Source organism: Manis javanica, chromosome 7, assembly GCF_040802235.1.
Source record: "Manis javanica isolate MJ-LG chromosome 7, MJ_LKY, whole genome shotgun sequence".
In the NCBI taxonomy this organism is placed as follows: domain Eukaryota; kingdom Metazoa; phylum Chordata; class Mammalia; order Pholidota; family Manidae; genus Manis; species Manis javanica.
The window spans coordinates 20356948-20382893 of record NC_133162.1 but is presented as its reverse complement, the minus strand read 5'-3'; the positions used below and the strand labels follow the sequence as shown (position 1 = coordinate 20382893).

Here is a 25946-nt window from a genome sequence, read left to right as displayed (position 1 = left end):
AAATAGAATAATTATAATAACAGTGTGCTGAGATAGGTCATATGAACGTGGTTTCTCCCTCAGTGTTGTTGTACTCTACTCACCTCTCATCTTGGGATGATAAAATGCCCACATAATGAGCTGAAGTGAGGTGAATGATGTAGGCAGTAGGCATTGTGATGTAGCATCAGGCTACTACTGACATTCTGAAGATACATTAGAAGGAGGATCATCAGCTTCCAGACCATGGTTGACAGCAGGCAACTGAAACCATGGATAAGAGGGAACTAGTATATTTTCCTTACTTGAAATGGTGATTTAGTGGTTCTTTTGTCCACCGATCTGATCATTTCGAGTGATGGAATCTACACCTGGTGATTCATGGAGCACAAGCTACCCTGCAGTCATTCAGGTTATTCAGTGAACCATGTAACCCATGAGCTGTTCTTCTGCATTAGTCCTTCCCTGAGGTAAGAGTGAAATTTGATTATATTATGAGGTTAGAAATGAACACTTGACATGATTTTAAAAAGTTTTTCACTTTTTTAAAATATAAGGGTAGGAAATGTAGTGTTCTTTAGCTTGTATATATATGTATATTTTTCATTTTCTGTGCTTCGGCAATAATCATAAATGAAGTGGAATGTGTTAAGGAAAGCAGGACATTGTATTAGATAAAGCATAAGGTTTGGTAGTGAATGGACCTGGTTTTGAATCAGATTTCCTGTATATTAGCTCTGTGGAGCTCAGCAAGTCACTTAACTTACATGTACTTTGATTTTATATTTGAAATATGTAGATTGTATCTGCATGACTTGCTAGATATTTAAGATGATGTGAGATATGTATCTAAGATGATTTAAGATATGTAAGACATGTAAGATAAAGATATAGTAGGTACTTAATAACTGATACTTGTTTTTATTAGAATAACAAGTTTTCTTCTGGGAGACAGGAGCCTTAAGTCTAGTGCTGGTTCTATATACATATTAGCCATATAATCATAGCAATCAGTCTTTCTTGGACTCAATTACATTTGCTAATATTAGCATATAATATAGTGAATAGGGTGGAGCTTTCTGAAGTGCCATCCATGTGTGAACCATTGTATCAGTATTTTGGCTCTAGATATTGAGCACCTAGGACCTCTAAATGAAGTATACTAAGCATGCTGGGAGGTACAGAGATGACACAGATCCATACCTTTTGTAATATTTCATATGTAATTGTTGCTCCATACAGTTGGGGAACAAGATTCCCCATTGTTGATAACATATATATTTGTAAGAATTCCTGAAATTTAAAATTAATGGTGGCTTTAATTTAAAACAAAATGAAAACCTGACTGTTCATATAGAAAACAACCCATGACTTGTCCTGCATGTGATAGATTCATATGTAGCAATATGTTTATTGACTTGGAATAGGTACCTGCTATTACCAAGCAAAAACAAAAAAGATAGTAGTAAACTCACGCTCCATGAATACAGCTGTCAGTATGTCCTGTCCATCAATGTATTCCAGGGAGCAAACAGAGAATCTGATACTGTGTAAGAGATCAATAACTGTATGATGTGGATAGATACACCTACACGTAGATACAGATATGTCTGCTACGTAGCAAGATCGTTTGTTTTGTCACTTCCAGAGGTGCCAGAAGAAGGGGCCAGCAGACCTTGTTTAGGAACTACTTTGTTGATTAGAGGAGAGAGATTTGAAAATAATTATACAAATCTTCATTTTCTGGATATTATGTGGGCCTCAACTCCAAACAAAAGATCATTTTAAGCATTTTCTTTATGTTATGTGTGTGTGTGTGTAACATATATGTATAGATTATACACGATAACTATATTCTAAAGTACTATTGATTCACTTATAGTTTTGGTTATTTAGGCTGTGATGGGAGTTCTCCACAATTATTCAGTTATGTTTTTATTCAATTTATTATTCAGCTTCTGCTTTTGAAGAAGGAAACCGTGTTTTTATCTTTTGGGTCAAGAAACCCAAATTCAAGTATATGATAGAGTGCATTATGCCAAATTGGTTGGTGACCACTTTTATTGTGTTTCCTGAATAGTGCTTTCTTTAGTCAACTAAGTTTAAACATGCAAATAAGAGACAGTGGTTATATAAATTAAGGCAATTGATAATCTTTCAAAATTCTAATCTTCACAAATATTTATACAAAAAAAGAAATTTATATTGTCATTATTATAATTGTTATTTATTACAGTAATTTGAGGGAAATAAAAATGATAGGTTGAAGCTGCTCAGGGAGAAACACTGAATCTCTAAGTCAAGCATCATAGGCAGTTTGATGTTACCTCCTGGCTTGGTGAGTCAGGGAATTTGATGTCACATGTAATCAGAATTACTGACCCTCTTCACCGTGTTGCTGATGAAACAGAAAGCACTGGTTCAGTGTTCCACATTTTTCCTCATCATCACTTCCTTTTGATTAGTGTCTAAAAGGAAAGGAACATTTGTTATTACCAAATCACTAAGTTCATTCCTCTCTACATTAGGTAAGTTAGACATATAACCATTTAAGCTGGGTTATTATCAACAAGTATAAGTTTATGAGCCAGGATATGAAAGTGCAGGCTCAGGAATCAAACAGCCTGAATTGAAATCCTGGCTCTGCCTTTTAATAACAATGTGATTCTTGACACATCCCTTAGCATTTCCAAGCTTCAGTTCTCTGAGCTGTAAAATGGGGTAAAAATAGTTATCTGCATCCAGGGTGGTTATGAGGATTAAATAAGACCCAAATAAGGCATTTAGCACAATACCTAATACATAGTGAGAAGTCAATAAAAGTTAGCTCTTTTGGTTAATAACCCACTTTAAAATTCTCTTACTGACAGTGTGCAACAGCAACTTAGTGGCACATAAGTTTATTCCTGGGAAGCAGTAAATACGTACATAAAATATGGGGGAGCACAAATTGCAGTAGATATTTAAAGCATTCAGTATTCACTGTGTCTCAGGTATCAGAAACTTCATTGTCAGTGGAGCTTGGATGAATAAATACTTTGCATGAAAGGATGTATACAGCACACTTATCCTTCAACTGAAACCCATTCTTGCTTCTTGATAGTGTCTGGCTCTTCAGGAAGTCTGAGTTCCTGGGTTCAGTTGATGGCATTTTCCTTCATTCATTGGTTACAAATTTCCTTGGTGGGTAGTAAAGGATATAATTTACTGTGCAGCCATCCTTAGTAAACTATATAGACCATTGAAAATATTTCCTGATGGAATCCATGAAACCAAATCTACTTAAGACTCCTCAGCATAACACTGAGAACTAAGTTTGCCTGAGTTTCCTCCTCATCTGTCAAGCAGAAGGCGCTCAGTGTTCACCTGCCACAGTGGGTTTTGCTCCAGAAGCCCCAGGTGTACTGAAGCCGAAAAAGCATAATGGGAACCCATGTGTACTTTTGATAATCCAAATACCCAATGGATATTTTACATTTGAGTTTGGTTGGCTGCCAATTCCATTTTTCACACTTTTAGATGGGGCTGATGATCTGCCCAGTGACTCTCAAATTTTTTAGCATGGTTGATTATAGGCCAAGTAGGAAGGAACAAAAGGTAGGCAAGGGAACTTTTTGTTAGCATTTCCCAAATGATCTGTATGCGTATTTCTCTTATTGCTTACTTGGAACATAAATCTGACCCTATTGACACAACAAGCATTTGACAATAGAAGTACAAGAAGGGCGTCAGGACTTGGGGAAGGGAGTGGGAAGGAAGAAAATGGTGTGTAACTTTTCCTGGAGGTTTACTTTGATTATCATAAAGATAGGGCTATCCCTCTACAGAGGGCATGGTATGCGGGGGCCTAAGTATGCATGTGATTTCAGCTGGACCACACCTTCTCATGACTTTACTCTCCCCCAGTACATGGCTTCTCTGCAGACTGGTCATCAGTAGGGACTATACAAGCGTCTCCTCCAGTGGGACTTTCTGTACTGATGACAGTATACCTCTGCTCTGTCCTCCGCAGTAGCTTCGAGCTACATGTGGCTATTGATCATTTGAAATGTGACTAGTACAATAGATGAACAGCCTTTTTAGTTTTATTTACTTGCAGTTTAAATTTGAGCATTAATGGCCATATGTAGTCAGTGACTCACATATTGAATATGCAGGTATATATTACTTCCTGTGGATAGACTTCATCTGACAGCCATATACGAAATTCAAGCGGTCTTTCTAAGTCATCAGTTAAAGATTTTCAAGTATAAAGCACTAATTTTTTCCTGAGGGAAAAGTGAAAAGCCCAATTGTGCCATGAGGGAGGCCATCTTCAAATCCAGTTTCTCCTGAATGGCCACCTGCATACACTTGTCATCCTATGATGGCTGGGAGTGCTTCCAAATGCTTTTTAGCTCTTGCAGCATCAAACCTGGACTTGGAAACCCTAGAAGAGTGTGTCTGGTTAGCCAGATGCCCAGAAATACCTGTCAGGCAGAAGCAGCCATTCTGCTTGAATCAGTCCATTAGGCTGGATTCTCAGGATTCTCAGAACTGCGTGTGACACTTGGTGCGTAGAACCTTCAGAAGCCAAGAAGCTGAGTGTTTTCCAAGCATGGTTCACGTAATGCCACGGTGTGTGAGATGATTTTAGGTGGTGTAATGATGTACTTTGAGGTACTGTTTTATTTTAATTTCATTAGCTCAGCTTGTTTCAATGTGTACTCGAGTTAATATTTGGCTGGTGTCTTTCTCTGTCTTATGGTCTTTGGTGATGCTGTTCTTACCACTTGGTCGCATTGTATAGGAAAAGGGATCACTTTTAAAAGTGCTTTTCAAAATTTGAAAAATGTATTCTAATATGAAGGCATCTGTGACTCATTTGCTTTTTGGCAGAATGAAATCATTCTATCACTCTATCAAAGTGGGAAATAATTCACATATTTCTTACCTAGTGTCCCGGAAAACAAAAATGGATACATCTGATGGAGTTAGCCCTGAAGGAGTGAGCTTTGGCTGGAGTGTGGGGCAACTGGAAACATGTGGTTGTGGATTTGCAATTCGTGCTTTTTTGTCCCCAGTTCCCATGACAAACTAGCTCAGTTCTTTTTTTCCTTGAAGTAGGTCCTGCAATTAATTTTTGAGTCCTTGATTTGATTTAGGCACATATTTATGGAGATATAAAGAAACACATTATCATTCTTTCCCTTGAGTTCACTGCCTGGTTGGAGAGATAAGTTGCCTGGTTCTTTGAACAGCATGAGAATAAGTATATTTGAATTAATTAAGTTTAATTACATTTCTTGGGTCTGTCTTTGAGTCTGTCGCTCAATGAGGTGCACCTCATTGACTCAGTTGCTCGGTACAGGAAAGTGAACCAGGCCTGCAGTAAATCCTAACCATCTTGTTGAAATATCACAGATGTGTTTCTGATCCCACAAGTGACTGGTTAACATACATGTTTATTCCCAGCAAGGAATCATTCCATGTTAAGGAAAGCAGGTTTACTGGAACCATTTTAAAGGCTTATACTTTGGCCTGTCAGTTGTCAGTCTGCTTCTCGTTCTTGGGATTGTCCTGCACCCCTGTGAAGTGAGGGATTCATTTACTCAAGGGTGATTAAATAAACAGATCAGAATGGATGGCTGCTCCTTATTTGCTTTGTTTCCTTCCCATCTTGCTTTATCACAGTCATCTTCCATGATAGGATCATGGAGAAGAATCCAGGACTGGAAATCGATCTTGATATGAGGGCCAGTAAAGGTGGGGGCAAGAACAGGTGCGTAACTAAGGAGGGAAAACAGAATGTATGACTGATCATGAGTGCTTTGACAGAAGGCCCCGAGCTGTGACTTTCCCTGTTAAGTTAGCAATGTGGCTAATGGAGAACCTAATTAAGAGGTGAGTTTAGCCAATTATGTGGAAACTATAGCTTGGGCATTAAATGGATGGATGGACTTCTATGACTAATAATAACAGCTTCAGCTAGAAATATTAGGGTCATTTATGTAATTGCATGAACTTCTGTTCATATGTAAATTATATCAAAACACCAAAATACCCTTTCTGTTGCAGGCAGCATGAGCACAGATGTTGTAAGTGATGGCGTGCGTGCAGTGTCCTCAGAGTCTCTGGCCCATAGATAAATACAGTCTCCTCCCGCAAAGTAGGAACAGGCTTATAGTTCTAGTCCACTTTGTACAAAACTGAGTTCTGTTTCACTTTGATCTGCAACTCCAGTTGCCTCCCAGGTGGTTTCAGGGATAGCATCTTCTAGAAACAAAAGACCCCATGAAACCAGACACTGTGTCAGAAGCTGGCTGAGTTCATTTCTACCACATGGGGCCACCCAATGCAGTTTAAATTTAATTTCACATATTCTTCAACAGAGGCTTATTTTGACTTAAACAATTTTTATCTTTTTTTGCTAAAGAGTTGGCATATCTAATGTGACCTGATTGTGTATTTCTGGGACTCTTCTCCCCCTACAAAAGGCAAAGTAGAGGCAAAACCTCAGCACTCACTCTGCTTTCTTAAGCAGGGCATTTCTATTATAAAACAAGTTTGTAGGAATCAGTAAAATTATATGAAGGGCAGTAAAACAGCTTATTAGTGTGGAGTCAGGCCTATCCAGTTTATGAGGTCTGTGTAATTAATTACTAAAGGGTAAGACATTTACAGAAATTGTAAAAGCATTCTGTTAAGGTCAAGGTGGTTAAGATTCAAGTTTAAAGCTTTGGCCTTTGTCCTGATACTAGAATTCTATTCCATTTTGACAGATGAGGTGGAGGACTGTTTGCCATACAGTATCTAGACAAGACTGTAAAATCCCCTTCATTCTTCTTTCAATCCAGTTTCCTAATCTTAGACAACTTTCTGAGGTATCCTCTTAACTGGCACCCACTGCTCAGATTCTGATGTGTTCTAGACTGAAAGGGAGAGTCCTGAACCAGAAATCAGGAGATCCAGCCCCACGTCTTGTCTGTACTTTATCAGCCCTGAGACCTGAAATCAGTTGTTTATCTTGTGTTGATTTCTCTTCCCTTGTGTAAAAATTGAATGTGCTACTATCCACTTTCAAGGATGTCCTAAGATATGAGAGCAGGTTGGCACAGGGCATTTCTAGCTCACACTAGGTGCACAGAGTTGTAGTGCTCAGAGATTGAATTTCTATATAGTTTTTTTCCCAAAAAAGTAAGTCTTAAGAGTCTCCAAATAAGTAGGTTTCATGTTTACCAATAGGAAATAGCTGCGTTTCTCAGCCTGTCTATGGGCTGCATGTGTGCAGCAGTACTTTAGAAGAGCTTGGACTTTGTGTCTGGCATAGTGTTTGCATGTTGAGGAATGAGCACTGGACCAGATTCAGGAGAATAGAGTTTGATCCTTACTCTGCTCCATGTTAGCAGTGTGATTTTGAGCAAATCGGATAATCATCTTTTGAACATCAATTCCTTGTTTGGCAAATAAACAGACAGCCTTCAGTGTGGTATGGTGGTACTCGGAGTAAGACCACTTGAGTTGAATCTTAGCTCTACTTCATGCTGTGTGACCTTGGACAAGGACATAGCTAGGTGAACCTGTTTCATCCTGTGTAAAGGGAGCATCATAATCATATCTACCTCCTAGGTGTGTTTAGAGGGAAACCTGCACTGATAGCAGTAAAATCTGGTTTTGCTGATCTTCATGCTTAGCAGAGTGGGTGGCACAAAAGGTAATCAAAAATCTTAGTTGGTATAATTTTCTTTTCCCTCAAATTACTTTTTCCAAGGCAAAATCTTTGCTATGCTGTAATGTAGGGGCACAAAAGAGACAGTTCTGTCATGACTAAGTCCCCCTCTTAGAAGATCCAGGGGAATTTGTCCCACAGCGCTTTGCTTCCCCGCACCCCCCGCCCTGATTATCTGTGTGGCATTGTAAAGTACCTGAACACACTTTACGATGTATATGCGGAGGATGGACAGCTAGGAAGAAGAGGATAAAAAGGAAGAGGGGGAGCTGCCAAAGGAGGAAGAACGGGTGGAGGGGAGGAGACAATGGTGGTGGTGGCAGCGATGATGATGGTGGAGTAGATCCATCCCCTGATACGTAACTGTGACCCTGTGGACTTTTGACAGGAGCACGGCACATATGTCTTCAGGACCCTCACAGCTGAGTGCTGAAGCCTTCTTGACTGGAACCAAGGTAGGTGGTTTCTCCTACATAGAATCATTTTCTAATTCATGGAATGCACTCTTGTCTAGTTTGGAATGGAAGCGGGTCCTTTCCTTCCTTGTGTCAGCCCCGAGCCTATCCCAGACGCTGCCAGGCCAAGGGGATCTACTGCATGGGATGATTGAATTGAGAGGACCTTCCAGGTACTTAGGAGTGGGATGTGGTCTCAGCTGGATGGTCTTTCTGAGAAATGATACTGTTGGGTGAAATATGAGGTCACAATCCTGAAGAGAAAACAATCTGCCACGGAATCCGAAGGAACAGTGGGAGCGGCTGCCAGTCTCGCACATCTATCCTTCAACACAGGTCAGTGCCACCTTTCTTAATCTTTGCTGGGTTTTGTTTTGTGCATGTCTTGGCTTTGGACATGCAGCCTTTTGCTTGAAGATGGTGAGAGGATGGGGCTGCAAGTTAACAAGGAATTGGCTGGCTCTGGTTATGCTGCTCTTCATGCGTGACTTACGTTAAGCTGTTAACTGTAACCATTTTATTGCTATTGTGTTGTTATGAGTGATTATTAAATCACAGCTTTGTTACTGTGGAGTCTTAGATCTGAGAGAGTAGAGGTAAAATTAGAGGTCATCCAACATGGCCTTCTCTGGGGCAGGGAACCCTCCATGCATTGGCATCTGGATGAGTGAGCGTCTAGCTTCTGAACCCTGCCTGGGGAGCATGCTGCCTTAGGAAGTAGCTGATCCTACATTTGGGGGACTGTGATTGCTATAAGGGCAGGGCACATGCTTAATATTAAATGAGAAAAGCAATGCTTCTGGAGGTTTAACCATAAACAGGTCTTAGTAACCAATGACTAAGCTTAGGCACACCTGTGTCTGGCCTGCGCATTCCCTTCAGCACAGGGAGATACTCACCTAGGTGGTCCAGGTTCAGGAATCCTCCATGCTCGTGTTTTCCTGGTAACACAGGAGCATCTAAGGATAATGTAATTAGCTGTGCTAATCGTATACTTCATGTGTCTTTAATTGGTGAAACACTGCATTGGTTCCTATTTACAGAAGTCCTTTGTGAATTAGTATTGAGAGGAGTTTCTGGTAAACTGGAGTTTTTGGCAGTTAATGTAAAGAACCATATAATCTGTTTTTTTAATTCCCTTACTTATTTTCAAAGTCCAGAAAATTCTGATCTTTGAACCCATAACTTTGGTTCTAGTACAATGACAGGAGTGGATTATTCTCTGTGGAAAAAAAAGCTAGAGGAGAGGTACAAGGAAGCAGTCTTGCGGCAGGTGAGGGAGGCAGGACTGTCCCAATCATTCCCATTTTTGAAATGTAGAGGTTCACAAAAATCAATGAAAAGTGACAAGTCACCTGAGGGTGGGAGTATCTTTTATTTGTTGGGCCATCATTGAGACAGGCTTTCTTCCACAGCTGTGAAGAGGCTCTTAAATTTTGCAACTGGGAGTGTTACGTGATCGGGGCAGCAGGGCAGAGGCCTGTGGGCAGCTCCACAGAGGTGTACGTAGCAAAAAGAGCAACGTGGGACTTTGTATGAAAAGCCAGATGGACACTGGGGCCTCCAGACACTATACATAAAAGAGTCTCTCTACCTTCCTGTGTTCCACGAATCATTCAGGAACTGAGAGCCGTACATCATGTTCTGGTTCTCCTGCAGATGATAGGAGAGGTGGCAGTGCCTCTCTCTCGTAGCTACAATGGCCAACAGGAAAGTCAAGACCTTCCAAACAAAATCCAGGGGACCAGAAGCCACACCTTGATCTCTGTCCTGCTGGTGTGTGTGTGTATGAGTGTCCAGAGTGCCTGATGGATGCGGCCCAGGGGCCTGGAACAGGCATCAGAGGATGATTAAGGTGCTTGCTTGAGATTAGATGAAAGCCGGGGGTCTAGACTGGGACAGACACGCACAGACAGGGCAGACAAGCTGGGTCCTGACTCAGACAGACAGGGGCCATATGGACACTGATGCCAGATGACAGGGCAAGGCAGGCAGTCAGTCAAAACTGGAAAATCTCAATTGTCTGGCAGGAACTAAAGCAGAGCCAAGTAGATAGGTATCCCTGAAAAAATGAAATAAAACAAAATCTGTTTATTTGAGACAGACACTTGCTTTATCCCAGGAATACATGTGTCCTCTTGAGGAGGGGATATATCCTCAGCTGGGGCCTGATTGGGCCCTTTGAGTGGTAATGAAAATGCCTCTGAGGAATGAAGAGCAGCACAGACACCTGCACTGTTGACTCTGCTGCAGTCACAGAGGCAGAGATCCTTCTAGGTGGAAACTCTTGCAGTTCACTGACGTTGGCAGACCAAGGTCAGTGGCTTCCAAAGGATCTTAGCTCCTTAATGTTTGTCATTTCAGTGTCAGAATGTTGTTCTCAGTGTGTCACCTGCAGTGATTTTTCCATAAAATTTGGTAGTGAGCAGTCGGTCTGGATTCTGCCACCTTTCAGTGTCAATGACTCAACAACGAGGGTCTCTCCTGTAGAGTCGTGCCCAGGGAGGAACTGAGGAACAGGCCACTAGGAGGTTGCTGGTGGCTCATTAAAGACTGAACCTATCTCCAAACATCACTGACAACTCTCTCCATTTTTTTTTTTTTAATCTGGGAGAAGGAAGACACATGCCAGCGTCCCGACACATTCTATCCTCCTCTCCTTCCCCTCTTGACTTTCTGTTATTTTTCTTCCTTTCAGAATCTAAGAAGAACCCCAAACCACCTTCATATTTTTGCAACATTGTCTGCCTCTTTTTATTTTAATTATTGGAGAATAGTCCAAAAATAATATTGCTTCATCAGAGACATGAACCACATGAAGCTGAAAGCTTGGGCACAGGCATCCCCCTAACCAGAACCTGGGTTCTCTGGCTGGTGATGGCCAAGTGGTCAGTGTTCCATCTAACCAAATTTCAGCTGTGAGCATAGTAATCAAGATACCTTTACTGTTATGAGGGCCTATTTATGATTGGTGAATACTAATATCAAAGCCCTCCCAGTCATCGCCCTTTCCCACAGCGCTGTCTCTGGGAGTCAGGAGAGCTGATTCCAGGCCTGGGAGGTGGATGTGCTGTAGCAGCTGGTACTGGTGCCTCTTAAGGAAACTTCACTGGCAGGAGGATTTCTGGGCAGAGGCTTTGGGAATTCCAACATTTCACCTGGGTTTATTATAACCAGTACTATTTATCATTACGAAAATAATTTTTTTTTTTTAGGTTTTAAACTACTAATTAAATTGCACACATACATTAACATAATAGGAATACAGGTACATAACAAAAGCAGACCTACAATTACCAGCCATATCCAGTGAAACCAAGAAAACCAGTTAGGCACCTTAGGCATTTGTGAAAACTTATCAGTGATATGATGGATATTGTCTAGCTGAATTTGAATAGTTTGAGAAAAATCAGAAAAATTAAAACAACACATTCCTGGGAACTGTTCACATCCCATGTTTTCTTTTAACAGTAGATAGTCTATAGTCACACAATTTTGGAGCACTGCAACTTGCACTTCTCCTAATTCTTGGTTGATTTCTGACAGTATAGATCCAGTCAAATTTGTTGTTTTACTGTATGCACAGGACAGCTTAGATATCTCCTTCTTCATTCCAATGGCAAGTCCAGGAACTGGTGGGATGACTGCAGCTACAACTGCAGCAGCACCAGGATCTTTGTTGAAGTTTTTTGATGTTCATCTTCTGGAATGACTCTTCCAGAGGATGTTGATGTTGGAAGTTCTTCTTCATATCATATCTTAATTTGTTTTCTGGGTAGCCAAATTAGGCTTTGATCCGCTGTATAAACACAAACAAACCCTTTGCCCACACTTTGATATGACCTTTATACCATTGTGAAGAACCTATTGGAGATCACCACACAGGAACTGCTGGTAGTCCATTCTTGGGTTCTGTGATTCTGCTGCTGTTTTGTTCCTTCAGTTTTTCCTTTGTTCTTATACTCCACAGATGAGTGAAATCATTTGGTATTTGTCTTTCTCTGCTTGGCTTATTTCACTGAGCATAATACCCTCTAGCTCCATCCATGTTGTTGCAAATGGTAGGATTTGTTTTCTTCTTATAGCTGAATAATATTCCATTGTGTATATGTACCACATCTTCTTTATCCATTCATCTACTGATGGACACTTAGGTTGCTTCCATTTCTTGGCTATTGTAAATAGTGCTGTGATAAACATAGGGGTGCATCTGTCTTTTTCAAACTGGAGTGCTGCATCCTTAGGGTAAATTACTAGAAGTGGAATTCCTGGGTTAAATGGTAAGTCTATTTTGAGCATTTTGAGGAACCTCCATACTGCTCTCCGCAATGGTTGAACTAATTTACATTCCCACCAGCAGTGTATGAGGGTTCCCCTTTCTCCACAACCTCGCCAACATTTGTTGTTGTTTGTCTTTTGGATGGTAGCCATCCTTACTGGTGTGAAGTGATACCTCACTGTGGTTTTAATTTGCATTTCTCTGATAATTAGTGATGTGGAGCATCTTTTCATGTGTCTGTTGGCCATCTGAATTTCTTCTTTGGAGAACTGTCTGTTCAGCTCCTCTGCCCATTTTTTAATTGGATTATTTGTTTTTTGTTTGTTGGGGTGAGTGAGCTATTTATATATTTTGGATATCAAGCCTTTATCGGATCTGTCATTTACAAATATATTCTCCCATACTATAGGGTACCTTTTTGTTCTATTGATGGTGTCTTCTGCTGTACAGAAGCTTTTCAGCTTAATATAGTCCCACTTGTTCATTTTTGCTTTTGTTTTCCTTGCCTGGGGAGATATGTTCAAGAAGAGGTCACTCATGTTTATGTCTAAGAGATTTTTGCCTATGTTTTTTTCTAAGAGTTTTATGGTTTCATGACTTCCATTCAGGTCTTTGATCCATTTTGAATTTACTTTTGTGTATGGAGTTAGACAGTGATTCAGTTTCATTCTCCTACATGTAGCTGTCCAGTTCTGCCAGCACCATCTGTTGAAGAGACTGTCATTTCCCCATAGTATGTCCATGGCTCCTTTATCAAATATTAATTGACCATATATGTTTGGGTTAATGTCTGGAGTCTCTAATCTGTTCCACTGGTCTGTGGGTCTGTTCTTGTGCCAGTACCAAATTCTCTTGATTACTATGGCTTTGTAGTAGAGCTTGAAGTTGGGGAGTGAGATCCCCATCACTTTATTCTTCTTTCTCCGGATTGCTTTGGCTATTCGGGGTCTTTGGTGTTTCCATATGAATTTTTGAACTATTTGTTCCAGTTCGTTGAAGAACGTTGTTGGTAATTTGATAGGGATTGTATCAAATCTGTACATTGCTTTGGGCAGGATGGCCATTTTGACAATATTAATTCTTCCTAGCCAAGAGCATGGGATGAGTTTCCATTTGTTAGTGTCCTCTTTAACTTCTCTTAAGAGTGTCTTATAGTTTTCAGGGTATAGGTCTTTCACTTCTTTGGTTAGGTTTATTTCTAGGTATTTTATTCTCTTTGATGCAATTGTCAATGGAATTGTTTTCCTGATTTCTCTTTCTATTGTCTCATTGTTAGTGAATAGGAAAGCCACAGATTTCTGTATGTTAATTTTGTATCCTGCAACTTTGCTGTATTCCAATATCAGTTCTAGTAGTTTTGGAGTGGAGTCTTTAGGGTTTTTTATGTACAATATCATGTCATCTGCAAATAGTGACAGTTTACATTCTTCTTTACCAATCTGGATTCCTTGTATTTCTTTGTTTTGTCTAATTGCGATGGCTAGGACCTCCAGTACTATGCTAAATAACAGTGGGGAGACTGGGCATCCCTGTCTTGTTCCCGATCTCAGAGGAAAAGCTTTCAGCTTCTCACTGTTAAGTATGATGTTGGCGGTGGGCTTATTGTATATGGCCTTTATTATGTTGAAGTACTTGCCCTCTATACCCATTTTGCTGAGAGTTTTTATCATGAATGGATGTTGAATTTTGTCAAATGCTTTTTCAGCATCTATGGAGATGGTCATGTGGTTTTTGTACTTCTTTTTGTTGATGTGGTGGATGATGTTCATGGATTTTCAAATGTTGTACCATTCTTGCATCCCTGGGATGAATCCTGCTTGATCATGGTGTATGATCCTTTTGATATAGTTTTGAATTCGGTTTGCTAATATTTTATTCAGTATTTTTGCATCTACATTCATCGGGGATATTGGTTTGTAATTTTCTTTTTTGGTGGGGTCTTTGCCTGGTTTTGGTATTAGGGCGATGTTGGCTTCATAGAATGAGTTTGGGAGTATTCCCTCCTCTTCTATTTTTTGGAAAACTTTAATGAGAATAGGTATTATGTCTTCTCTGTATGTCTGATAAAATTTCAAGGTAAATCCATCTGGCCCAGGAATTTTGTTCTTGGGTAGTTTTTTGATTACCGTTTCAATTTCTTCACTTGTAATTGGTTAGTTTAACTTTTGTGTTTCTTCCTTGGTCAGTCTTGGAAGGTTGTATTTTTCTAGGAAGTTGTCCATTTCTTCTAGGTTTTCCAGCTTGTTAGCATATAGGTTTTCATAGTAGTCTTTAATAATAATAATAATAAGTCGTGATTTTTCCATTCTCAGTTCTGATTCTGTTTCTTTTTCTCTTAATAAGTTTGGCTAGAGGCTTATCTATTTTGTTTATTTTCTCAAAGAACCAGCTCTTGGTTTCACTGATTTTTTCTATTGTTTTATTCTTCTCAATTTTGTTTATTTCTTCTCTGATCTTTATTATGTCCCTCCTTCTGCTGACTTTAGGCCTCATTTGTTCTTCTTTTTCCAGTTTCGATAATTGTGATGTTAAACTATTGATTTGGGATTGTTCTTCTTTCTTTAAGTGTGCCTGGATTGCTATATACTTTCCTCTTAAGACTGCTTTCACTGCGTCCCACAGAAGTCGGGGCTTTGTGTTGTTGTTGTCATTTGTTTCCATATATTCCTTGATCTCTATTTTAACTTGTTCATTGATCCATTGATTATTTAGGAGAATGTTGTTAAGCCTCCATGTGTTTGTGAACCTTTTTGTTTTCTTTGTAGAATTTATTTCTAGTTTTATACCTTTGTGGTCTGAAAAGTTGGTTGGTAGGATTTCAATATTTTGGAATTTACTGAGGCTCTTTTTGTGAGCTAGTATGTGATCTATTCTGGAGAATGTTCCATGTGCACTTGAGAAGAATGTGTATCCTGTTGCTTTAAGGTGTAGAGTTCTATAGATGTCTATTAGGTCCATCTGTTCTAGTGTGTTCTTCAGTGCCTCTGTGTCCTTACTTACTTTCTGCCCAGTGGATCTATCCTTTGGGGTGAGTGGCGTGTTGAAGTCTCCTAAAATGAGTGCATTGCATTCTATTTCCTCTTTTAGTTCTATTAGTATTTGTTTCACATATGCTGGTGCTCCTTTATTGGGTGCATATATATTTAGAATGGTTATATCCTCTTGTAGGACTGAGCCCTTTATCATTATGTAATGTCCTTCTTTATCTCTTGTTACTTTCTTTGTTTTGAAGCCTATTTTGTCTGATACTAGTACTGCAACCCCTTCTTCTCTCTGTTGTTTTGCATGAAATATCTTTTTCCATCCCTTAATTTTTAGTCTGTGCATGTCTTTGGGTTTGAGTTGAGTTTCTTGTAAGCAGCATATAGATGGGTCTTGCATTTTTATCCATTCTTTTACTCTGTGTCTTTTGACTGGTGCATTCAGTCCATTTACATTTAGGGTGACTATTGAAAGATATGTACTTATTGCCATTGCAGGCTTTAAATTCATGGTTACCAAAGGTTCAAGGTTAGCTTCTTTAGTATCTTTCTGCCTATCTTAGCTCACTTATTGAGCTGTTATATACGCTGTCTGGAAATTCTTTTCTTCTCTCACTTCTTGTTCCTCCTGCTCCATTCTTTATATGTTGGTTGTTTTAATCTGTGCTCTTTTGTGCTTTCTTTAACTGCTTTTAGTGGGTAGTTTATTTTAATTTTTGCCTTTAGTTAGTATTTGGTTGGTCTGCTTTCTTTGCTGTGATTTTTTTTCCTGGTGACATCTGTTTAGTCTTAGGAATGCTCCCATCTAGAACAGTCCCTCTAAAATACCCTGTAGAGGTGGTTTGTAGGAGGCAATTTCCCTCAGCTTTTGCTTGTCTGGGAATTGTTTAATCCCTCCTCCATATTTAAATGATAATCGTGCTGGATACAGTATCCTTGGTTCAAGGCCCTTCTGTTTCATTGCATTAAATATATCATGCCATTCTTTTCTGGCCTGTAAGGTTTCTGTTGAGAAGTCTGATGATAGCCTGATGGGTTTTCCTTTATAGGTATCTTTTTCTCTCTAACTGCCTTTAAAATTCTTTCCTTGTCCTTGATCTTTGCCATTTTAATTATTATATGTCTTGGTGTTATCCTCCTTGGGTCCTTTCTGTTAGGAGTTCTGTGTATTTCTGTGGTCTGTTCAATTATTTCCTCCCCCAGTTTGGGGAAGTTTTCAGCAATTATTTCTTCAAAGACATTTTCTATCCCTTTTTCTCTCTCTTCTTCTTCTGGTACCCCAATAATATGGATATTGTTCCCTTTAGATTGGTCACACAGTTCTCTTAATATTGTTTCATTCCTGGAGATCCTTTTATCTCTCTCTGTGTCAGCTTCTATGTGTTCCTTGTTCTCTGGTTTCTATTCCATCAATGGCCTTTTGCATCTTATCCATTCTGCTTATAAATCCTTCCAGAGTTTGTTTCACTTCTGTAATCTCCTTCCTGGCATCTGTAATCTCCCTCCAGACTTAATCCCTTAGCTCTTGCATATTTCTCTGCATCTCCATCAGCATGTTTATGATTTTTATTTTGAAATCTTTTTCAGGAATACTGGTTAGGTCTGTCTCCTTCTCTGGTGTTGTCTCTGTGATCTTTGTCTTCCTGTAATTTTGCCTTTTCATGGTTGTAGAGATAGTTTGCAGAACTGGCACAAGTGATGGCTGGAAGAACTTCCCTTCTTGTTGGTTTGTGGCCTTTCTCTCCTGGGAGAACAGCGACCTCTAGTGGCTTGTGCTGGGCAGCTGCGTGCAGAAAGGGCTTCTGATTCTTGCCCAGCTGCCCCTTCGTGAGGCACTGGGTTCTTGCAGGTGTGGATGTGGTCTGGCTGTTGTCCTGTGTCTTCTGGTCTCTCTTTTAGGAAGAGTTTTCTTTGTTGTATTTTCAAAAATGTATGTGGTTTTGGGAGGAGATTTCCGCTGCTCTACTCACGCCGCCATCTTGGCTCCACCCCTGAGCAGGAGCGGACCAGAAGTGGGGTGCTGGGAAACACACCTTCGTTGCCTTCACAGCTACGGGTGGGCCATCAGATGGAGTAGAACCTTTAGCAATTTAATAAAGGATTTCATTAAGGATACAAGTTAGCACCAGATGAAGAGAGACAGAGGGTACTTTCGAATAAAGGAGATTCTTTCCTCGTGGAAGTTGGGGCCTGGCTCGGTGGCACATGGAGGCATACTGGCTCCCCAGGCAGAGAAGCAGGATCCAGGAGAGCGATTTGTTCTCCTCAGAGGTTTTTGTGAGGGCTTCATTGCACAGTCATGACTGACTCGAAAATAATTTTTGATGAATCATTTTTATATATTTTTATGACAATGGCTCCATAAATTTATTCATGTGCTCAAACTCATAGAACTTCCCACCAAAGATATGAATTTTTACATATAAATACTTACAAATACAATTAAGAGAAGATATGCAACATGTAAAACAAACACATGATAAATTGTAAGGTGAAAACCTTTAATATATGACTTATATGTATCCTAAATCCTTATATATATCCTTCCTGATCTGTTTCTGCTTATGGATAAACAGTTGAGTATATGTGTTTAAATTAGATATATATGTGTGTGTGTATATATATATATATATACACATACACATTATATCATAATATACATATTTATATGACCTGATATTTTAATCTGGTATTTGTTTAGCTATCTTTCCATATTGATACATATAGGTCTACCTCATTCTATTTCAGGACTATATCTAACTCCGTTAGATAAACTTATCTGGCTATTTTCATTAAACCCCAAACTCTATCTTTAATTTAATTACTTTTAAATAAAGGTAATTTAATGGCCAAGTTACCTTTGGCCATTCACTAAAGCAAGGTTGGCCGTGTCTGTTGCTTACTCCTGGTGGTGTCCCAGAAAGTAAAATGAACTAATCTATCAGGTCCAAAAATAGGAAACATGTGACAAAGTAATTTTTAAACAGCATATTAAAGTTTGAAATAATATGCTCAACATGTTTTTCTTTTACCTCTTCTAGGCATTTCTAAATCTAAAGCAATATGGTTAATCTAAAAAAATTACTCTAAGTGCTATATAAATGTCCAGAATGTCTAGAAAATGTATTTACGTACTGTGGATCAAGTCTATGTATCATCCAGAGCCATGATGAATAATGGAAGCAGTGTTTGTTGTGCTAAGAGTATGAACTTAATCTTATATAAATACTTAAGCATAATTTAGCCAAATTATCTTTTTCCTCCTTTCAAGAATCCTTAATTCCAGCTTGACACTGAGGTAGAAGGAAGTTTCAGAGCTAGTTCTCAACTACATCTTTTATGGGACAAGGAAGAATGGAAATGATACTCTAAACTTGTAGTATATAGTTGATTCACTAGACATCAGTCGTTGGATGCCTTCAGTTCACAATAGCTTGTATTTCTAATATGTTCCATCAGAGTGTGCTTAAAGAAAAGCTTTTGCCCTGAATTATTAGACACATAGCAATGGTATCATTCATCCATTACCCCTTTCAACTCTCCAGCAGGCTAGGGGCTGCCTCTTTAGAACTCAGCTGTTATCTCCTCTATGATATCCCAAAGGTTTCTCTTAGAAATGGAAGCTATGAATTGAAGCTGATTTGTAGTTTAAACAGACTATAACTCAAGCATAATGTCAACTCCAATGTTTGTCCACCAGGGCATTGAGCCCGTCACTTCCAAAGGCACACTTCAGAGCAACATTTAATTGGCCAAATCCAAGAACCAGAAGTTTCCAGGAGCTTTATGCCTGAAGCTTCATGCTTAGGCCTGCCTTGGCTTTTGGCACTTAAGTTCACAAAAAATAAACTAGGAAACATGGCCCCACAAAGACTGAGAACCAGAATAAAAACATAACTCTGCAAGAGCACAGAAGGAAAACTGGGTAATAAAAATGTGGGTCAAAATAAGTGGTCTTTTTTATAAATGATACAAATTTGGTGGAGGAAAAAAATGGACACTATACAAAAGTTAGAGAGTAACCCCACTGAGGTAGATCTTCTTTTATTTGTTTTCTTCATTCTTCTTAGGAAGTTTATATCCATTGAAGCGTGTTCACAAAGGGCTTCAGATAAGGGGATACATTCCTTCAACATACCAATTTCTGGGTATTCATTTCTGCCATCCACAGAACATGAGCCAGAGAGAGGTTCTTCTCCCCACCTCTTCTTTAGTCATTGCTTCTCTGTCTAGAGACATGGGGTCTTTTTTAATGAGAAATTGGGCAACTTTTAAATGTTGGTAACTGATCAACATTTTAAAAACTGTGCAGTTAATGATATAACTCATGACTTGAAATTTCGCCCATGGGTTATGACCTCTTAGATTGCAAGCTTTTTGAGGAGGTGCACAACTACCTTCTATTCACCAAGGCCTATTACATATGGTGCTGACTGAATGTTTGCACCTCCACAAAATGAGTGGATTATTATCAAGAAGCAGCTGCAGTGACAACTGAAGTGCCTAATGGTGGTCTCTAAGATTTAGTTGTTCTAGTCATGGTACCTTTGAAAGGACACACTGACCAGAATATATCTTGTCTCAGAGAAGAGGGATTCTTTTCCAGCTGGAATGTTCTGTTTCTGATTGCAGTGTTGGTGTCTAAATAACAGTATGTTCTGGAGTAGGAAGTGACCATCTGTGTCATCTAGACAATCTCACAATCTCCTGGTGTCACAGCTGAGGAAACTGAAGTCAAGTCTGCAGATGTAGTTCAATGTCATATTGATTCCTGGTCTCCTGGCTTTCAGTGCAGGACTCTCTCCAGCAGGTGGTGATGGCTATTCTGCCCTAAAATTCTCAAAGCCTGGCTTCTAAGCAAAGCCTGTCTCTACTCATCCTCCTGGAAGGCCAGCTAAACCTATTTATCTTTCCAGATCCTTCCTGTTGAGTCTAGTTCATGTCTTACTTGTGTGTTTAAAATCTTTCCTGATTGCTCCAATTGGAAATCCCTCCCTCAATCTCCTTAGCATTTAATTTCCTTCTGAATCTTAATGAACCATTCCATTTCATTGTTGGGTAACTTTTCCAAGTCTTTCCAGTGACAATAGTAGTGTCTTGAATAGTGGGACAAGAAGTCTCACAGGCTCTGACATATAAAAGATACTTGACAAATAAGCACTTCACTCATTCACTTTATTTATAAGTACTTAACATACTTACAGAACAGCGGCAGTGAAAGTGTGCAGAACTGCCAGTGATTACTAGCTGTGTGATCTGGGACCAATAGCCTAAATGTCTCTGAACTCCAATTCTTTCATTTGTGAAATAGAGATGAGAATAGTACCTGTATTAGGGGGTTGTAGTTAAGGATTAAGTGAAATGGACTGCTGGGTGGCAGGCCTGACCTCTGAGTAGGGCAGGCTGAGCTAGCTGAGTGAGCATTTCCGTTTACCCCATGCGTCCCAAGGGCAAAAGCCTCTGTGTCTGGGATTCCTTTCATTTGGAGGTGCAGTTTGCTAAGATGAAAAACAGCCTCCAGAGGCCCCTGATGCTGAACTAGGTTAGTGTTTAATTTAGCAGCCCATAAATGATCCTGGGTCAGCCAGGAAGAATTTTAATACTGCAATTATAGTCGCTCTTTGTATTTTTATATTTTATGCTCCTTCAGGATTTGCAAGGTCCCCAGGGTAAAGTTTACATTCTGTTTAGATTCTTAGTCTCATAAAGTCCTGAAAAGAGTTGGGGAAAATGGGTTTAGTCCTAGACATTGGTTCTTTTATTGGTAATTTACAAGGAATGCAAGAATAGCACGGTTGCTACATAGTTGCAGTTTGATTTGCAAGAACAGCATCTTCAGGTTTAATCTCTGACTTGACTACAAATGACCTTAAAATATTTTTAAAAATTAAAATGTCACCTTCAAAAGGCCAAGTGCTTTTTTCTACTTTTTGCATTTTTTACCATTCTTTTTCTACTTTTAACTTCTTAGCCAACTGCTGCTTTCTACCTCACTGTTCTCCCAAACTACTTAATAGAAGATGACCAGTGCCCTTTTAGTAGGGTGACTATACATCCCGTCTTATACCTACAGTCCTGGCATTATCATTAAGAGCACCTGCTGTTGGTCACCAAATTATCCTGGCATGGACAATAACTTACAGGATGACCTGTCTTAGTCACCAGCGACAGAGGTCCTTACTCAGTCTTCAGCCCCACTGACCCTTGTCATTGTGCCACAGTGGAGAATATTGATGTAGAAAACATTTTTCTTTACATCTTATTTTTAGAAAACACTTTTTTTTAACAAAGTGTTATAGATTTAAATCCTGGCTCCTTCACTTATTAGCTCTGTGACCTAGAAGTTACTTAACCTATGCTTTCTTCTTTTGTGAAGTGGGAAATGATAGTGCCTTCCTTACAGGATGAATGGATGGGCTAAAAAGTAAAAGGTTCTAGTGTAATCGACATGATGCTCAGTGCCGAAAAAGGAAACCATCCCTGATTGTCTCTTCTGGCTCTTGTTCGTGGGCTGTGATGACTTCTCAGTCCCCTCTTGTCCCTGTAATATGTCTTTGTCTCCTTTTGTATCACCCGCCACTTTTTCTCTCTGTGCTTGTCTCCCTGCCCTCTGTTATCGTTGTCTGTGGCAGTTGTCTGTGGCTTGTTCTGTGTACATGTGCACACACACACACACACACCACACACATACACACACACACACAGGCATGACTGAAGAGCATTGCCCGAACAGTACATACAGGTTCCCCAGGAACTGGTGGGAGCTGAGGGGATGCAGAGTCGGGACTGCCCACCCATGTGCTAACATGGGAGAACAGAGGAGGAAGGCTCAGAGGCAAGGAGAAACAAACTGGCAAGGGCAACAGGAAAGGCTGTGCTTTAGGTGAGAAGACAGAGGCAGGGGGCAGCGATGCTGCTTTCTCTCTGCCTGAGAGACAAGGATCCACACTGGAGATAGTCAGGTATGAATGGTTAAAATAGGAATATCTTCAAGGTGCACCTTTGAATTGGGGGATTAAGCTCTCATGGGTAAGAGGAGGAACAGGGACTCTGGGCTCAGACTGGTTTAGATTCAAGTCTTTTCCTACGTGTGGGCTGTAGGGCAAGGTCTTCTAATTATCCTGAGCCTCACTCTTTTTCATCTGTGCTGAAGAACAGAGACTTTGGGGACAGTTTGACTTTGGTTTATATTTTGGCCCTTCTAGTTAATTTTGTGCCTTCAGGAGGTTTGCTAAACCCTCAAAGCCTCCATTCCTCAATTGTAAAATGGGGATAATAATGGTGCCTCGTCCTAAGAATATTGTGGGGTTGAATGAAATAGTGTGAGTAATACTTGGCATATCTTATAGGCTCAGTACATCTTAGATTCTATTAATATTGTTATTGTTGTTATTTCATATTTTGGACCTCTCCCCATCTATGAAATGGGAATAGTGACCCATCCTAGGGATGTTGAGTGAATGTATTGAACTACCATTTGTAATTCTGGGTACAAAATGGTCACTAAAGAAATCACAAATTGAAAGAAGCCTAAGGTAAGTCATAACTGGGGTTGATTAAAAATTACTGTCACTAATTACATACTTGTATACTTCTTGCTTTTTTTCCTCCTCCATTCCATTTTACTTTGTCTCTCTCCCCTGCTCCTATCCTCCTAAAATATGAAATCCCAAAAGCTAAGGACTGTGGCTGTCTTCTAACAACACTGTGCCCAAGTGCTTGGCACAGTTTCTGGTGCCACAGATGTACACCTTTTAGTTGAATTAACACAAAAAATGAAGAGAGAAGAAGCAGGAGACAAAGCTCAGGGGGAGATGGGACACTGGAAAATGTAGATTGAGTGGCTGGTAAAAAAATGCAGGTAAATAAATATTGTCTATTATTTACAGAGCCACTAAAGTGAAGGCTAATCTGTTTAATTCCTGAGTCATAGTCCAGCTATTTGACACAAAATCATTGGTTGATACAGAGGGACCACCTACCACTGGGGTCCAGGGCCACTGAACTAATTTGCATACAGTGAAAGATGGCTTTGATAATTAGGAGGCATGATAAAGGATGTAGGCTTAGATTTGAACCTGAAAGAGTCCATGGGTATCTAATGCAGGGTTAATTTGCAGGTTAATATATGGGATGCTGAAATTCTCTAATGTTTTGTGCTTATTTTGTTCATTATTGCAACACATGGCACTGAGCTTTGGCTAGGAACCTAATTGGCTATTTGACATTAGTGATGGCAAATTCGGGTTTCCCTGTTTTGTGGATGGTGTGTTAGATATCCCACTGTCATACTGAAGTATCTCACAGAAGTCACCTTTACAAAGAAACACGTAAGATAATTATTACAATAAAGCCCTTCTTTGGTCTTGAGGATACAACTTGATGAAGCAAAGTGAGTTTGATCATTCATTTGGATGGGGGCATATTAGCTTCAGAAGATTTCTCTGCATTCTACTGTGACCAGTTTCTTGCACCCCCTGCCCATGAAAGCCTTTAACTTGGCTTTGAAAACAAACTTAAAATTTAATGAAATACAGGCAAGAGAAGATATTATGCTTATTTTTTTCTTTTCTTTTTTTAATTTTGTTATCATTAATATACAATTACATGAAGAACATTATGTTTACTAGGCTCTCCCTACCCCAAGTACCCCCAACAAACCCCATTACAGTTACACAGTCACTGTCCATCAGCATAGTAAGCTATTGTAGAATCACTACTTGTCTTCTCTGTGTTGCAAAGCCCTCCCCTTTCCCCCACCTCCCAACATTATACATGCTAATCATAATACCCCCTTTCTTTTTCCCTGCCCTTATCTCTCCCTTCCCTCCCATTCTCCCCAGTCTCTTTCCCTTTGGTAACTGTTAGTCCATTCTTGGGGTCTGTGATTCTGCTGCTGTTTTGTTCCTTCAGTTTTTCTTTTGTTCTTATACACCACAGATGAGTGAAATCATTTGGTATTTGTCTTTCTCTGCTTGGCTTATTTCACTGAGCATAATACCCTCTAGCTCCATCCATGTTGTTGCAAATGGTAGGATATGTTTTTTTCTTATGGCTGAGTAGTATTCCATTGTGTATATGTACCACCTCTTCTTTATCCATTCATCTACTGATGGACACTTAGGTTGCTTCCATTTCTTGGCTATTGTAAATAGTGCTGCGATAAACATAGGGGTGCATCTGTCTTTTTCAAACTGGACTCCTGCATTCTTAGGGTAAATTCCTAGAAGTGGAATTCCTGGGTCAAATGGTAAGTCTATTTTGAGCATTTTGAGGAACCTCCATATTGCTTTCCAAAATGGTTGAACTAATTTACATTCCCACCAGCAGTGTAGGAGGGTTCCCCTTTCTCCACAACCTTGCCAACATTTGTTGTTGTTTGTCTTTTGGATGGTAGCCATCCTTACTGGTGTGAGGTGATATCTCATTGTGGTTTTAATTTGCGTTTCTCTGATAACTAGCAATGTGGAGCATCTTTTCATGTGTCTGTTGGCCATCTGAATTTCTTCTTTGGAGAACTGTCTGTTCAGTTCCTCTGCACATTTTTTAATTGGATTATTTGCTTTTTGTTTGTTGAGGTGCGTGAGCTCTTTATATATTTTGGATATCAAGCCTTTATCGGATCTGTCATTTACGAATATATTCTCCCATACTGTAAGGTACCTTTTTGTTCTATTGATGGTGTCCTTTGCTGTACGGAAGCTTTTCAGCTTGATATAGTCCCACTTGTTCATTTTTGCTTTTGTTTTCCTGGCCCGGGGAGATATGTTCATGAAGAAGTCACTCATGTTTATGCCCAAGAGATTTTTGCCTATGTTCTTTTCTAAGAGTTTTATGGTTTCATGACTTACATTCAGGTCTTTGATCCATTTTGAATTTACTTTTGTGTATGGGGTTAGACAGTGATCCAGTTTCATTCTCTTACATGTAGCTGTCCAGTTCTGCCAGCACCATCTGTTGAAGAGACTGTCATTTCCCCATTGTATGTCCATGGCTTCTTTATCAAATATTAATTGACCATATATGTTTGGGTTAATGTCTGGAGTCTCTAATCTGTTCCACTGGTCTGTGGCTCTGTTCTTGTGCCAGTACCAAATTGTTCTAGATTACTATTGCTTTGTAGTAGAGCTTGAAGTTGGGGAGTGAGATCCCCACCACTTTATTCTTCTTTCTCCGGATTGCTTTGGTTATTTGGGGTCTTTGGTGTTTCCATATGAATTTTTGAACTGTTTGTTCCAGTTCGTTGAAGAACGTTGTTGGTAATTTGATAGGAATTGCATCAAATCTGTACATTGCTTTGGGCAGGATGGCCATTTTGACAATATTAATTCTTCCTAGCCAAGAGCATGGGATGAGTTTCCATTTGTTAGTGTCCTCTTTAACTTCTCTTAAGAGTGTCTTATAGTTTTCAGGGTATAGGTCTTTCACTTCTTTGGTTAGGTTTATTTCTAGGTATTTTATTCTCTTTGACGCAATTGTGAATGGAATTGTTTTCCTGATTTTTCTTTCTATTGGTTCATTGTTAGTGTATAGGAAAGCCACAG

At 39.6% G+C, this 25946-nt stretch overlaps 1 long non-coding RNA gene across 1 annotated transcript in view; it reads left to right on the top strand.

Moving 5' to 3' along the window:
* The first annotated feature begins 214 nt into the window (after positions 1–214).
* The window catches only part of LOC140850564 (uncharacterized), a 222261-nt gene continuing 196529 nt past the window's right edge, over positions 215–25946 (top strand). The window contains exons 1-2 of the long non-coding RNA XR_012133503.1: positions 215–449; positions 8076–8142. This is a non-coding gene — a long non-coding RNA (uncharacterized lncRNA). The remainder of the gene's footprint in view (positions 450–8075; positions 8143–25946) is intronic.